This window comes from Eubalaena glacialis, chromosome 11 (genome assembly GCF_028564815.1).
Source record: "Eubalaena glacialis isolate mEubGla1 chromosome 11, mEubGla1.1.hap2.+ XY, whole genome shotgun sequence".
Lineage (NCBI taxonomy): Eukaryota > Metazoa > Chordata > Mammalia > Artiodactyla > Balaenidae > Eubalaena > Eubalaena glacialis.
In genome coordinates, this window is record NC_083726.1 from 93,718,974 (window position 1) to 93,731,842 (window position 12,869).

Here is a 12,869-nt window from a genome sequence, read left to right on the forward strand (position 1 = left end):
GCCATGTACAGAGTGGCAAAAAATTTGAGTGCCCGTGTGTGTGCATGGTCCCAGCTGAGGTCGAACAAGGCAATGCTCTGCCTTCTCGTTTCAGCTTAGCTCTCCTACTATAAATAAGTGTCCTTTTCATGGTCTATCCTGTGCCATGTTTTTCATATTTTTGTGCTTCTGGTTGGTGATTTCAGTGTTTAAAATGGTCCCCAAGCATGCGGCTGAAGTGCTGTTTAGTGTTTCTAAATGCAAGAAGGCTGTGAGGTGCCTTGTGGAGAAAATGCATGTGTTAGGTAAGCTTAGTTCAAGCATGAGTTATAGTGCTGTTCATCGGGAATTCAATGTTAATGTATCAGCACCATTAAAGGAGGTCCCTTTAAATGGAAGCAAGGTTATGTATTGGTCAGTTGTGAAGGCGCTGTGACAGAAGCTCACAGGAACCTAAGCCTGTGAATCCCCTAGGAGCAATGGTTCAGTAGGCACTAATTCAGCATTTTGGTGACTTTACAGAATGTCACTACTACAACAAACAAGAATCAGCTGCATTCTGTCAGGTCAAGAGTGCAGAGAACACACTGATTTTTTCTCAGCTCTACCTCCTGAGGATTCAGGAAGGCCACAGAGGGAGGAAACAGAAATCACTTTCTGCTAAGTGAAATAAGTCAGACAGAGAAAGACAAATACCGTATGATCTCACTTATATGTCCAACCCAAAAAACAAACAAACTAAATAAAATGAAAACAGACTCATAGATACAGAGAACAAATAGGTGGTTGCCAGAAGGGAGGGTGATATGGAGGTGGGTGAAATAGGTGAAAGGGATTAAGAGGTACAAACCTCCAGTAATATAACAAACAAGTCATGGGGAATATGGTCAATATTATACAGCATAATATATACAGCATAAGGAATATGGTCAATATTATTATAATAACTTTGTACAGGGATCAATGGTTATTAGGCTTATGATGGTGATCATTTCATAACATATGCAAATGTCAAACCATTTTGTAATATACCTGAAACTAACGTAATATTGTATGTCAAATGTATTTCAATTTTTTTAAAAAAAGACAAAAAAATAAAAAACCAAATTACTTTCTGGGTCCTGTAACACTTCAGTAGAATTAGTTGGTATTTTCTGTCCCTGTAAAGCCATTTAGACACAGTCTCACAAAGAAGGTCAACATAAATGGGTGTTTTGGTGTCACTATTTTCTCTTGGGTGAAAACTTTATGCTTAAAGTCTGATACTCCTTGAAGACCACTTATTTCCTGCTTGATACTTAGTTTTCTGACAACTCCAACAATCTGGGTAAAAGGCCTCTGAAAGGGGTGTTCTGTGCCAGACCTCAGACAAGATCAATTTAGACCCTGAAGAACCAAAAAGCTCACTTTTCTAACCAAATAATCCATTCTTTAATTTCTAAAAATTTATAAACAATAAGACTATTTAAGTCTCACCAAATTATCCAAAACTTTTGAGAATGCTCCAGAATCCCATGTTTCCTTTTGTAATCTCAAGCAGGAAACAACTCCCGGACATCAGTGTACTAAGAAGCCAGCTTCCCTACTCCAGGAATTCCATGCCTTTGAACCAGAAGCATTAATGGAGAATTCCATCCTGTCTTCTTGACTCTTTCCCAAGGTTGAGATAGTGTTTATTTGTTAAACAAAACAGTCATCCAAACACAGATCTGTTGAAATGCTTCCAAGCAAGATGAGAGGCCAAGGCAAGGAGGAGGAACAGCTAATCAGAAACCAAGGGCAAGAAAAGCTGGGTCCAAAATAAATATAGTACAAAATGCCCAGAATAGCCCAGAAAGACAGCTGATGACCTTTTCTTCTAAAATCTCTTAATATCACAGAATCAAATGGCCCAAATATTTAACGCCAAGCATATAACTACTACCATGAAGGTAAAGGAATAAAGTAAAAACAAACATACAAACAAGAAAAGATGATGGTACAACAACAACTTGTGTTTTGAAATACAAACTAAAACACAGACGGCAAATACAATTTATTGTACCTCATTTAGGAGTTGGTCGTCGGCCAGGGATTACACCTCAGTTCAAGGTAATGGTCACAGGAAGCTGTCAAGGCTATTTCAAACTTTGAAAGCAACCGTAATATTTCTAAGGAGATAGCATATATTATTTTTTGCCTGAAGCCTAAATGAATCCTTCTACAATGCCTGTGAATTGCCACACGCTTAATTTAAGTCTCCTCTTGGTTGGAGCAGCTCTGGGCTGTGATCTGACAAGGAGAGGCTAGCATTATGGTACGCAAGGAACATTGAACACACCCTGGGAATCCAACCTCATTTCTGTGATTATAACGCACAAAGCCTTGAGCTACTGCTAAACAATGGATTTAAGAATGACCGAAAACCCTTCTCCCACTTCCTTACTCTCAAAGCGATGGAGACCCTGGCTAACTGAAATTCTGGTGCCAGAGCCCAGATTTCCCCAGAATACCACAATATTAAACCACAGATCCACTAAGCGGGAGTCAGAATTCCCGCAACCCTCCTCCTCCTTAAAACACTGCTGAGACTACATACCTAAGTGCCATTAGAGATGCTAAGCCCTCCTCATTAACTGTGGAAATGCACAGCAACTTGAGAGAAACACACACCACCTGTGCAGCTACAGAGCCAGCGTGTATGTATGCCCGCACACGCATGCTCCCTACATATTTTGATTATTTAGATGTGTAAACATTTCCTGCTCTCTGTCAGCAGTTACACTCTTGCATATCTATACTAAGGAGAAAAAAAGTCAAAGGCACTGACTACCAGTTCCCCAAGAGGTGAGGAGAAAAGAAAACAACTGAGAATAAAAAGATGGCTATGACTTTGGTAAGTTAAGCAAAGAGCTTCAAGCAGCCCTCAAACTCCATCCACACGCTCACACACGTGGAAGCGTCTGCTTGAAGGAAGAGTTCTAACAGCCCAACTAAATCTCCATTTGATTGTAAAGGTGATCTTAGACATTTGGTGAGAGAGAGAGAGATAACTAGAGGGAAGAAAAATAAAAAGGAAAAGGTTTCGTAAATTTCATGAAGAAAAGAAATTCACTTATGTATTATCTCAGGTTATGATGAATCAATGAAGCACAAGACAAAACCACATATGTGACACACGATTCCAAACAAGATAGCCATCCCCAAGTATTTTCAGAATGTTTAGTTCAAATTCCCTAGAATAAAGAATGTTTGGTCCAAGACGCATAGTCAGGAGATAGAAAACTTCAAACCCCATGTAATAATGAAAGTGATAGAGACTGCACAAAAGGTATGGACAAAGGGCACAAAGGGACAGAGCTGGGGTGGATGTTGTTCTTTGGGGATGATGCTATCTCAGTGGCTACAAATCGCCTGCTTAGAAACCACTGCACGACCAGGTGGAGTGATCATGTGGGCAGGCCCGAGTAACGTCCTGCACATTCCCATGGCCTTCCTCGGCCTGATGAAGAGGAGGCCGTGCTGAGGTCCCACTTCATTCCTGTGCCTGGGTCCATTCCACCTCAAGGTGGTATAACCAGACAGCTTTCACCACCATCACCCGCGATCTCAAGAACTATTACCACATGGGAGAGACCAGGGCGTTGCCTGCACTCTAGGCAAATGATATTTCTTCTACTTGTCAGTTGCCAGAACATCTAAATGTCTCAAAGTACAAACATTCCAAAGTTCTCAGTTTACTTTAAATCTTTCCTACATGTCCTCCTACACCAGCTTCATGCAGATACCCCTGGGTACAAGAGGATAGAGGTAAGAACTTAAAAGTAATTATTAAGTGATAACACTATTTATTAGTTAATCTTATTTTATTAATTCAGTTGAATCCATTGAATGATTTCAATGCTAGTTTTTAAATTTTATTTATTTATTTATGGCTGTGTTGGGTCTTCGTTTCTGTGCGAGGGCTTTCTCTAGTTGTGGCAAGTGGGGGCCACTCTTCATCGCGGTGCGCGGGCCTCTCACTATCGCTGCCTCTCTTGTTGCAGAGCACAGGCTCCAGACGCGCAGGCTCAGTAATTGTGGCTCACGGGCCCAGTTGCTCCGCGGCATGTGGGATCTTCCCAGACCAGGGCTCGAACCCGTGTCCCCTGCATTGGCAGGCAGATTCTTAACCACTGCGCCACCAGGGAAGCCCTCAATGCTAGTTTTTAGATATCATTTTTAATAAATAATTTCTTCAACATCTGGAACCACAAAACGTATCCAAATTTTGTGATACGCCCAACTGTGGGACTGTAACATGAGAACTGAGAATTTAAATAGAGACATGAGATAAGGCCAAAGGCAGCTTTCATAATCCAGCTATGCCATATATTTAAATTCAATGTCTTAAATATTTATTTGTGTAGTTTAACAGAAACATAAACATCCTTTGATGAACAAAGCAAGTGTATGAGAGCTGGTTAAAGTAAATGTCAGTGTGAAAATGAATTTACATATACTCACATGGCCTGCACAACAGTTTGGTCATTTGTTTTTTATTTGCTGTGACGTTCACTATTTTGTGAACTTAGGTCATATCTTAAAACTACTCCTTCCCCTACTATCATAAATACCAAAATCTGCTGTCACAGAACTTCTGACCTGGGGCAAACCCATGAAAGAATATAGCATTCAGAAAAATACAGCTATATCCCAAACTTGATATTATTACATTTAGAGAATTCACAGACTCCTCCTCTGCCTCAAAGTCTCAGTCTAACTTTCTGATTGTACAGATGAGAAAACTGAGACCCAGGATTAATAATACACCTGAAGTCCCACAGCTAATTTGTAGAGAAGTCAGAACTAGAATTTCAGAGTCTTGGGTCAAATGTTGTCTTTGACTCAACTCACTCTAAAAGTTTCCTTTTTAGAACACTAGATTATTCATTTGCTAGATCATAATCACACTGAGGGCAAAATCAAGCTTAATCTACACCATTTGCCCCAATATCTAGTCCAGAATTCACCAACAAGTGGAAAGATGTCCCCAACCACAACCAGTTGGAATGGACACACTATACCAGCTGTGGTCTGTAGTGAATCACCCACAGAGCCTCTCACCAAAGCTCCTTGGTACGTAAGGACACTTGTTTGCAAAATGCCTCACAAGAACTGACAGTGTAATATATAAAATTATGAATTTCCTTTGTGCAAAATAACCCAGCTTTCCTGTGAATCTCAGCTCCCCTGGTCTCTTCCTGAACTAACGGAGTAAAACAGTTCCAACGACCAAGAGTGTCTTCACTGACACACCCTGGAGAGGGACCTGCCAAGGACACACAGACAAATGTTTCCCTTCATCTTCCCTCTGAGTTTCAGTTTAAGGCAGGACAAGTAGGAAAATATTTTTGTTAGTGTTCACCATACTTAAAAAAAAACCACTAAGTTAATCTCATATTTTAAAAAAACAATCTGAAAACTTCTACAAAGTATCAGATACAGAGTCAAATGGGTAATATCAGTAATAATAACAATCAGAAAAATAATAAGAATATTGGTTATTATTTTTAGTGCCAGTGCAATGCACCCAGCAGCACACTCCTGACACTATCGAAGTAAATTGTCACAGGAAACCTATAAGGTAGGTGTGTCCATATCCCCATTTTACAGATAAGGAAGCTGGCACAGAGAGATCACAGGGAAAGAAAGTAGAGCTGCGATTTGAACACAGAACAGTCTCCCGGCAAAGGCCACATGCTCACATCCTGTATTTGTTTGAAAAATACATTTATTCTTAGTTTGGTAACTTTATTAAGTCCATTCTTGACTCAAGATTCATACTTTAGGGACTGGTTTTTCAAAGCTTCCTTAAAACAAAAGTTAGACTTAATAAAATAAAGTTGTTCAAAAAATGCTTTGAGAGCTCCAGCCTGCCTGCCCAGATCAATTTTTATTTCTCTGTTCATCTCCTAGACTCTTCAGGTCTCCAAAGCTGATTCTTCCTCTGGGTTGTCACTTGTCCAGGCTCTTGATCTGGCTGGTGACATATCCTAACCGTTTCTAGGGGAGCCCAGACACATCTGTCTTCCGGATCTATTTTCTCTCCTTGTCTGTAATCCCTTCCTGAACCCAACCGAAGCCCTCCTCAGTCAGGGGAGCAAAACCTTACCACATCACACACAATATAAGAGGCGCTTCCAGCCAGCCACACCCCCAAGAGTAATCTATGTTCCTGACCAGCATGCTTAGAACATCACGCTGAAGCAGACATATCACCTGTCTACCTAAAATCAACTTGTCTGCTTGTAAAGATGTTTACTTCAACATTATTTCACAGGGCTGCTGAATCCAAATTACTGAGTTGTCCCTGACCAAAATACGATCATCACCAAAAGATATGCACAAAAATACTCATTGGAGCACTATTTATAATACATCCAAACTGGAAACTACCGAAATGGCCAGCAGCTATAAAATAAACATACAATTGAATACCATGATAGTAAGGAAAATGAAAAAAATAAACTATACACAGTATCCTAGAGGAACTTCACAAACATAATAAGCAAAATAAGCCAGACACAAAAGAATATAAACTATATGATTCTATTTATATCAACTTTAAAAATAGGCAAAACTATATCAATGGCATTAGAAATCAGGAAACTGGTTAATCTAGGGAGCATCAGGGGGAGGAGAGTTCTGGGGTGTTGGTAATTTTCTGCTATCTTGCGATGGTTACACAGATGTGTCCACTCTGTGACAATCATTCCATCAAGCCATCCACTTATGATTTGTGCACTTTGCTCTGTGTGTAAGATACTTCAATAAAAAGCTGACTGAAAGACGCCCTGGAGAACATCTGGTCTGCTCTCCTTAGATGGCATAAGAGTAATTGTTTCCCGTAGATGTTAAATATCTCAAAGGCACACAGGAAATCCGTGGAAAGGCTGTTCTAGACATTAGATCTCTTAACTCACTCTCCAGGTACCAAAGCTACCTCTCAAACTTGGGAGGATGTTTCTCTAACTTCCTTCCTTGTTGTGACGACAGCAAAGGTTCAGAAGGATTAGGATCACATTCCTGTTAAGAACACAACCCAGAAGGTTCCGGGCTCCAGCAACAACTGTGCCAAGGATGAGCGTTTAAACACTATTGAGAATATGGCAAATCAGCAAAGTCAGACAGCATGGGGTTCACACCCTATGCTCTTCCCCTATTCCAAGCTGTGTGATCGTCTGCATGCTCCTTACCTCTCTCTGAGCCTCAGTATACTCATATGGATCACCATCACTGAAATATTAACTCCTACTTTACAAGGCTGCCACGAGGACAACACAAGGTAGTAGCGTCAGAGTAGTGCAGTGCCTAGCACGTGGCAAGCACTCGGAAAAGGTATTCGTTGAATGAGTATTGATTGAATTGAATTAGTCAAGTGCTTGTCACTTAATAGAAGTTCAATAAATAGTTAAGTATCATTATGATTCCTGAGCAAAAGAAACAGGGAGGAAAGGAGTAAATGAGCTTATACGGAAACACAGCACTTCTCTAAGCCTGTGGGGTCATTAATGGGTCGACCAACAATTCTCACTGACTTACATGGGGCACTAAAACGACCCGTGGGATAAAGAGCAATAAAGGATTTGAGAAAAGGGCAGTGCTTTTTATGTGTTACCAGGTCTGTGTTTTCCTTCTCCACGCCAAATAAAGATTTGCTCAGTGACTGTCACAACATGTCTAAGTTCTACAACCACCTATGTTAGTCATATCGCTTTTAGAATTTAAAAAATTTTAAAGGGGGTGGTGGGTCATAAATTCTCATAGACTTAACGAGTAGACTACATAGTCAAGTAACTTTACTCCTGGGAAAAAATTTACACACTGCACGTACTGACAGGTTTTAAAGATGTCACAAATGAACAATAATGAGGAGGGAGTTTACTTACATTTAAAAAAACAAGTTTAATACTGGTTTTTTCCTTCAGCTCTTCAAATCTTCCATGTACTGATTAGCAATCTGATCCATAAAGTTCTCTTATACTGAAAAGAAACAAATATAAAGAAGATAAATTAAAACTAACTTCAAACTATAACACACCATAATAATCTACCATATAATTTACCTAAATTATTATATAAGCAAAGAACATCAAACTAGGTAACATGTGTGCAATTAAAAACAATACAATGTGTTAAGGACCAATAGATTTAACTGACTTCCTTCCATCTGTCCTTCTGCTGTTCCTTCCTCGCCCTTCCTTTCTCTTCCTTCCTCCCTTCCAGCGTTCTTTTTTCCTTACTTCCTCAGTTACTGGACAACCTCAAATATTCCTTGAAGCCTGACCTTCAGCAGAAACCCACCATAATTAATTTTTATAGCACAAAGTACCTGGCACATGTTAGGTACTTTATAAATGTTTGCTGAGTAAATGAATGAACCATAGTTTCCCAATACTTAGTTGTTAAGGTTTAAAAAAAATGAGGAAATTTACTATTTTCTTGTCCAACAGGAATACATAAACAATATATACAAACATATACACTGTTTTCTAGACTTGTCTGATTCCTGCTTTTTTTTTTTTTTTTGGCTGCGATGGGTCTTCGTTGCTGCATGCAGGCTTTCTCTAGTTGTGGTGAGCGGGGGCTACTCTTCGTTGTGGTGTGCAGGCTTCTCATTGCAGTGGCTTCTCTGGTTGCAGAGAACGGGCTTCAGTAGTTGTGGCTCGCAGGCTCTAAAGCACAGGCTCAGTAGCTGTGGCGCACGGGCTTAGTTGCTCCACAGCATGTGGGATCTTCCCAGACCAGGGATTGAACCTGTGTCCCCTGCGTTAGCAGGTGGATTCCTATCCACTGCACCGCCACGGAAGTCCCCCTCATGTCTCTTTTATTTTATTTTATTTTTTGTTGTTTTTTAAAATAAATTTATTTATTTGTTTTTATTTTTGGTTGTGTTGGGTCTTCCTTGCTGTGCACGGGCTTTCTCTAGTTGTGGCTAGCAGGGGCTACTCTTGATTGTGATGCATGGGCTTCTCGTTGTCGTGGCTTCTCTTGTTGCAGAGCACGGGCTCTAGGCGTGTGGGATTCAGTAGTTGTGGCACGCGGGCTCAGTAGTTGTGGCATGCGGGCTCAGTAGTTGTGGCTCGCGGCTCTAGAGCACAGGCTCAGTAGTTGTGGCGCACAGGCTTAGTTGCTCCACGGCATGTGGGATCTTCCTGGGCCAGATATCAAACCCGTGTCCCCTGCATTGGCAGGCGGATTCTTAACCACTGTGCCATCAGGGAAGCCCCTGTATCTCTTTTAAATAATGTATACTTAGAAAAAATTCCCAGTAGTATATATTTGGGCATGAATATCCTCACCATTACAGTACTACCATATATTTTGGTCGTGAAGGAATGCTTAGGAATAGTAAAAGTTCCAATACCTCATAACTACCTCCATCCAAATGAGAAAGCTGAGTATCTCCAAGTTAAATACTAGAGACATTACCTCACATGTGCTTTTCAAATGTATATATGATCAGGGCCAGTTCTAGACAAAATTATGAGGTAGGAGTGTAGCTGTTTCTTTCTCTCTGCCCTTTTGAGGAGCCAGTGACCTCACATGTTTAATTAAGCAGGGAAGCGATAGGATCAGCTCCAAAATTCCAACAGCTTAATGGATATGGTTCTTGAGAACATTTTCATTTTTAAAAAAAAAGAGCTTCAGAAGAGGCAGGTGCTTAACATTGAAATAAAATGTGTTACTAAAATAGAATTTGGGCATGAATGGTGGATAGAGGTTGTCTTGAAGGAATTTCTCAGCTCAAGTAAGATTCTGTCCATTCAGCCTCCCCTAAAGCTGACTTCATATATGACCCTATATACACACCAATCCAGGTAAATTTTAAGCAATTAATAATGCATACATAAGCAAGCCTGATTTTAAGACTAGTGTGTGCTTCAACAGTAAACAGGTATATTAATCAGCAGTTTTCGAAGTGAGTGTCTAGGAACCCTGCCCCACAGGTGCTTCTGAGAACAGAGGCGGGGCTGAGTGGATGTGTGGTAGCAGGCAGAGCAATTTCACCTTTATCTGTTTTATACTTTGATCCAAGATTTAGTTGGAGAATTGGTTCCTTGAGCTGCTTATAAAAGGGTGCAAACTAAACAGTGATTACATTAAAAAAGCTAGGGCAGAAATCCCAGTGAGTTTATAACGTAGCTGATCAAGAAACATAATCACACCAAAATCCAACCACCATCTCTAACAGAGCCTTTATGGGAAAATGTGAGTTCCAGCCTGGGTCCCAGAGCACAGGTCAGCCTGTGTCTGAGCAGGCATGAGCCAGGCCTTCTCTTCCTTGCCACACAGTGCCCTGGATCAAAGGACAGAAGGAGGGTCCCTACACTGTGACAAGGACTGAACCCACAGTGAGGGCATGAGACTAGGGTGGGGAGGGTCTGTGAATACTGCAGAGGTGGGGAGACAGGGGGCTCCAGCAGGGAGCCAGACGCAGAGATTTCTGTGAGTCAGTCACTTCTCCAGGCCCTGCCCCATCCCCATCAGCATCCTTGCTAGAAATTACATGTGCAAAGTTTAGATGCTTTACATATGCCAGGGCCTTGAATAGGAATGAGGAAGGAGAAAAATCAGTGAAACAGTTTAAGGAGAAGAAAAAAATATACCTATGTTCTATAAGGCCCACTTCAAAGCAACATGTAAAATTAGAAAACAATTTTTTTTTAAGCGTATTATAAGAAAGTATTGCCTGAACTTGCTCCAGAGGAATTCAGGTTCACTAAGAGGCAATGGGTATATTCAATCCCTCCCTCAGCACAGAACTCTGATTATTTGGCCTAACCAGGACTGAATACATAAAAACATTTATAAACATGAACCACTAGATTTTTTGAGTTTCCATTGTGAGCCTTGTTTAATAAGTCAAAGATATCCTTTGTGATACAGTTTTGATCGAATTCAAGAGACTTTAGTCATTTCCTTAGAAACAGACATAAGCTATAAATATGAACTAACCAACAGTCAGCCACTCACAAAAAGGCTCACTGACAAGTTTAATTTAAAAACAAGAACACATTATTAAACTGAAAAGTAAGCCATAAAAAAATCTGAACCCATGCAAACAACATTTCCAGCAGAAAAACCCTTAGTGTAATGACAAGGATAATTACAAACAACTTTTTATATGACTCACAAACCTTTCCTATACAGAGGTTACAAAAAACAAAAAAACAAAACCCAGCCTGTATTTGCATCCATTTAATAAAACAAACCCTTAACATCCTTCCCAAATCTCAGATTTCAAATACCAAGAAAATTCTCCAAACCACTAAATAAGTGACTTCAATATATCCCTCTGAGATGGAAAACACATTTATTACTACTATTTATTTTTTAAATGCCTTTGATTTTGTAAAGCATGACCATCATAACTGAGAGTAACATGTTAGACTAATAATCGTTAGGAAGTGAAGTTACTATTTACTATAATAATGCCATATTTCATATTTTAAAACTAAATGGAATCCGAAGTTTCTATTCAGGTTAGACTTAAGTGTCTAAAGCAGGAGTCTGTATGCAGGGCAAATACGGTCTGCCACCTGTTTTTATAAAGTTTTACTGGAACACATCCAGGCCCATTTGTTTACATGTCGTCTACGGCTGCTTTTGCAAGACACAGTGACAGAGTTGAGTAGTTGCAACAGAGACGGTAAGGTCTGCAGAGTATAAAATATTTGTTATCTGATCTGGCCCTTTAAGAAAAAGTTCGCTGACCTCTGGTCTAGGAAACAGCTATTTCAGTGGACTAAATCCTGAAATGAGAAACACTAATCCTGGTGTAGTCATCTTGCTGGGTAACTACCTAAGTTACTTCACCTTTGACTGCTTTTTCTCATTTACAACACAACAAGTCATAGGTATTGGGAACTTGTGTACCAGACACTATTCTAACGGCTTTACTTTTAGCAAATGAACAACAAATTCATTCATTTAATTCTGGCAAAAACAGAGGGAAGTGAATGATTATCCCCATGAAACAGATGAGGAAACTGGGGGAGAGGGGTTAAACTAACTTGCCCAAGGTCACATTTCTGTTACATGGAAAAACTGGGATCAGAACTCAGGCAACCTGGGTCCCGTGCTGGTATTATTACTCTCTGTGCTGTATTGATAATAATTTTAATTTCATAAAAGTCACAGATAATAAAAGGAAATCTCAAAAGGTTTGTTAGTTAGAAATGTTAGGTAAGTACAGTAAAGTACACCTCTGCATGGTTTAGGATAAGATACCTAAAATAATAATATAACTGGACTTCCATAGACTCTTAAGACCCTTCTGATTCTAAGATTAGAGCTAATCTTAGGGTATTGGGAATATAAAAGCCTACAATACTCTATTTTTTACCAGGAGTAATCAAAGACTCAAACAAACTGACCAATGTCTATCTTTCCCTTGGTAAACAAGGCCTCTCCAGAAAGGACAGTTCAGGCCCTTCAGAAAGCCTTCAGGATAAAGACTTAACCAGCGGGACCCTAAGACTTCCAAATTTGTTCCCATTGCTTCTTATCCTCCACCATTTTTTCCAAAATAAATTTATTTATTTATTTTTCGCTGCGTTGGGTCTTCGTTGCTGCGCGCGGGCTTTCTCTAGTTGTGGCGATCGGAGGCTACTCTTCGTTGCGGTGTGCGGGCTTCTCATTGCAGTGGCTTTTCTTGGTGGGTAGCACGGGCTCTAGGCGTGCAGGCTTCAGTAGTTGTGGCACACAGGCTCAGTAGTTGTGGCTTGCGGGCTCTAGAGCGCAGGCTCAGTAGTTGTGGCACATGGGCTTAGCTGTTCCGCAGCATGTGGGATCTTCCCAGACCAGGGCTCGAACCCGTGTCCCCTGCATTGGCAGGTGGATTCTTAACCACTGTGCCACCAGGG

At 40.4% G+C, this 12,869-nt stretch overlaps 1 protein-coding gene across 7 annotated transcripts in view; it reads right to left on the reverse strand.

Moving 5' to 3' along the window:
- Positions 1–12,869, reverse strand: part of PPFIBP1 (PPFIA binding protein 1) — a 174,409-nt gene that overhangs the window by 112,068 nt on the left and 49,472 nt on the right. For all 7 annotated transcript variants that reach the window (XM_061206710.1, XM_061206709.1, XM_061206708.1 and 4 more), the window contains one exon: positions 7,890–7,983. The gene's annotated coding sequence lies outside the window, so the exon portion shown is untranslated. The remainder of the gene's footprint in view (positions 1–7,889; positions 7,984–12,869) is intronic.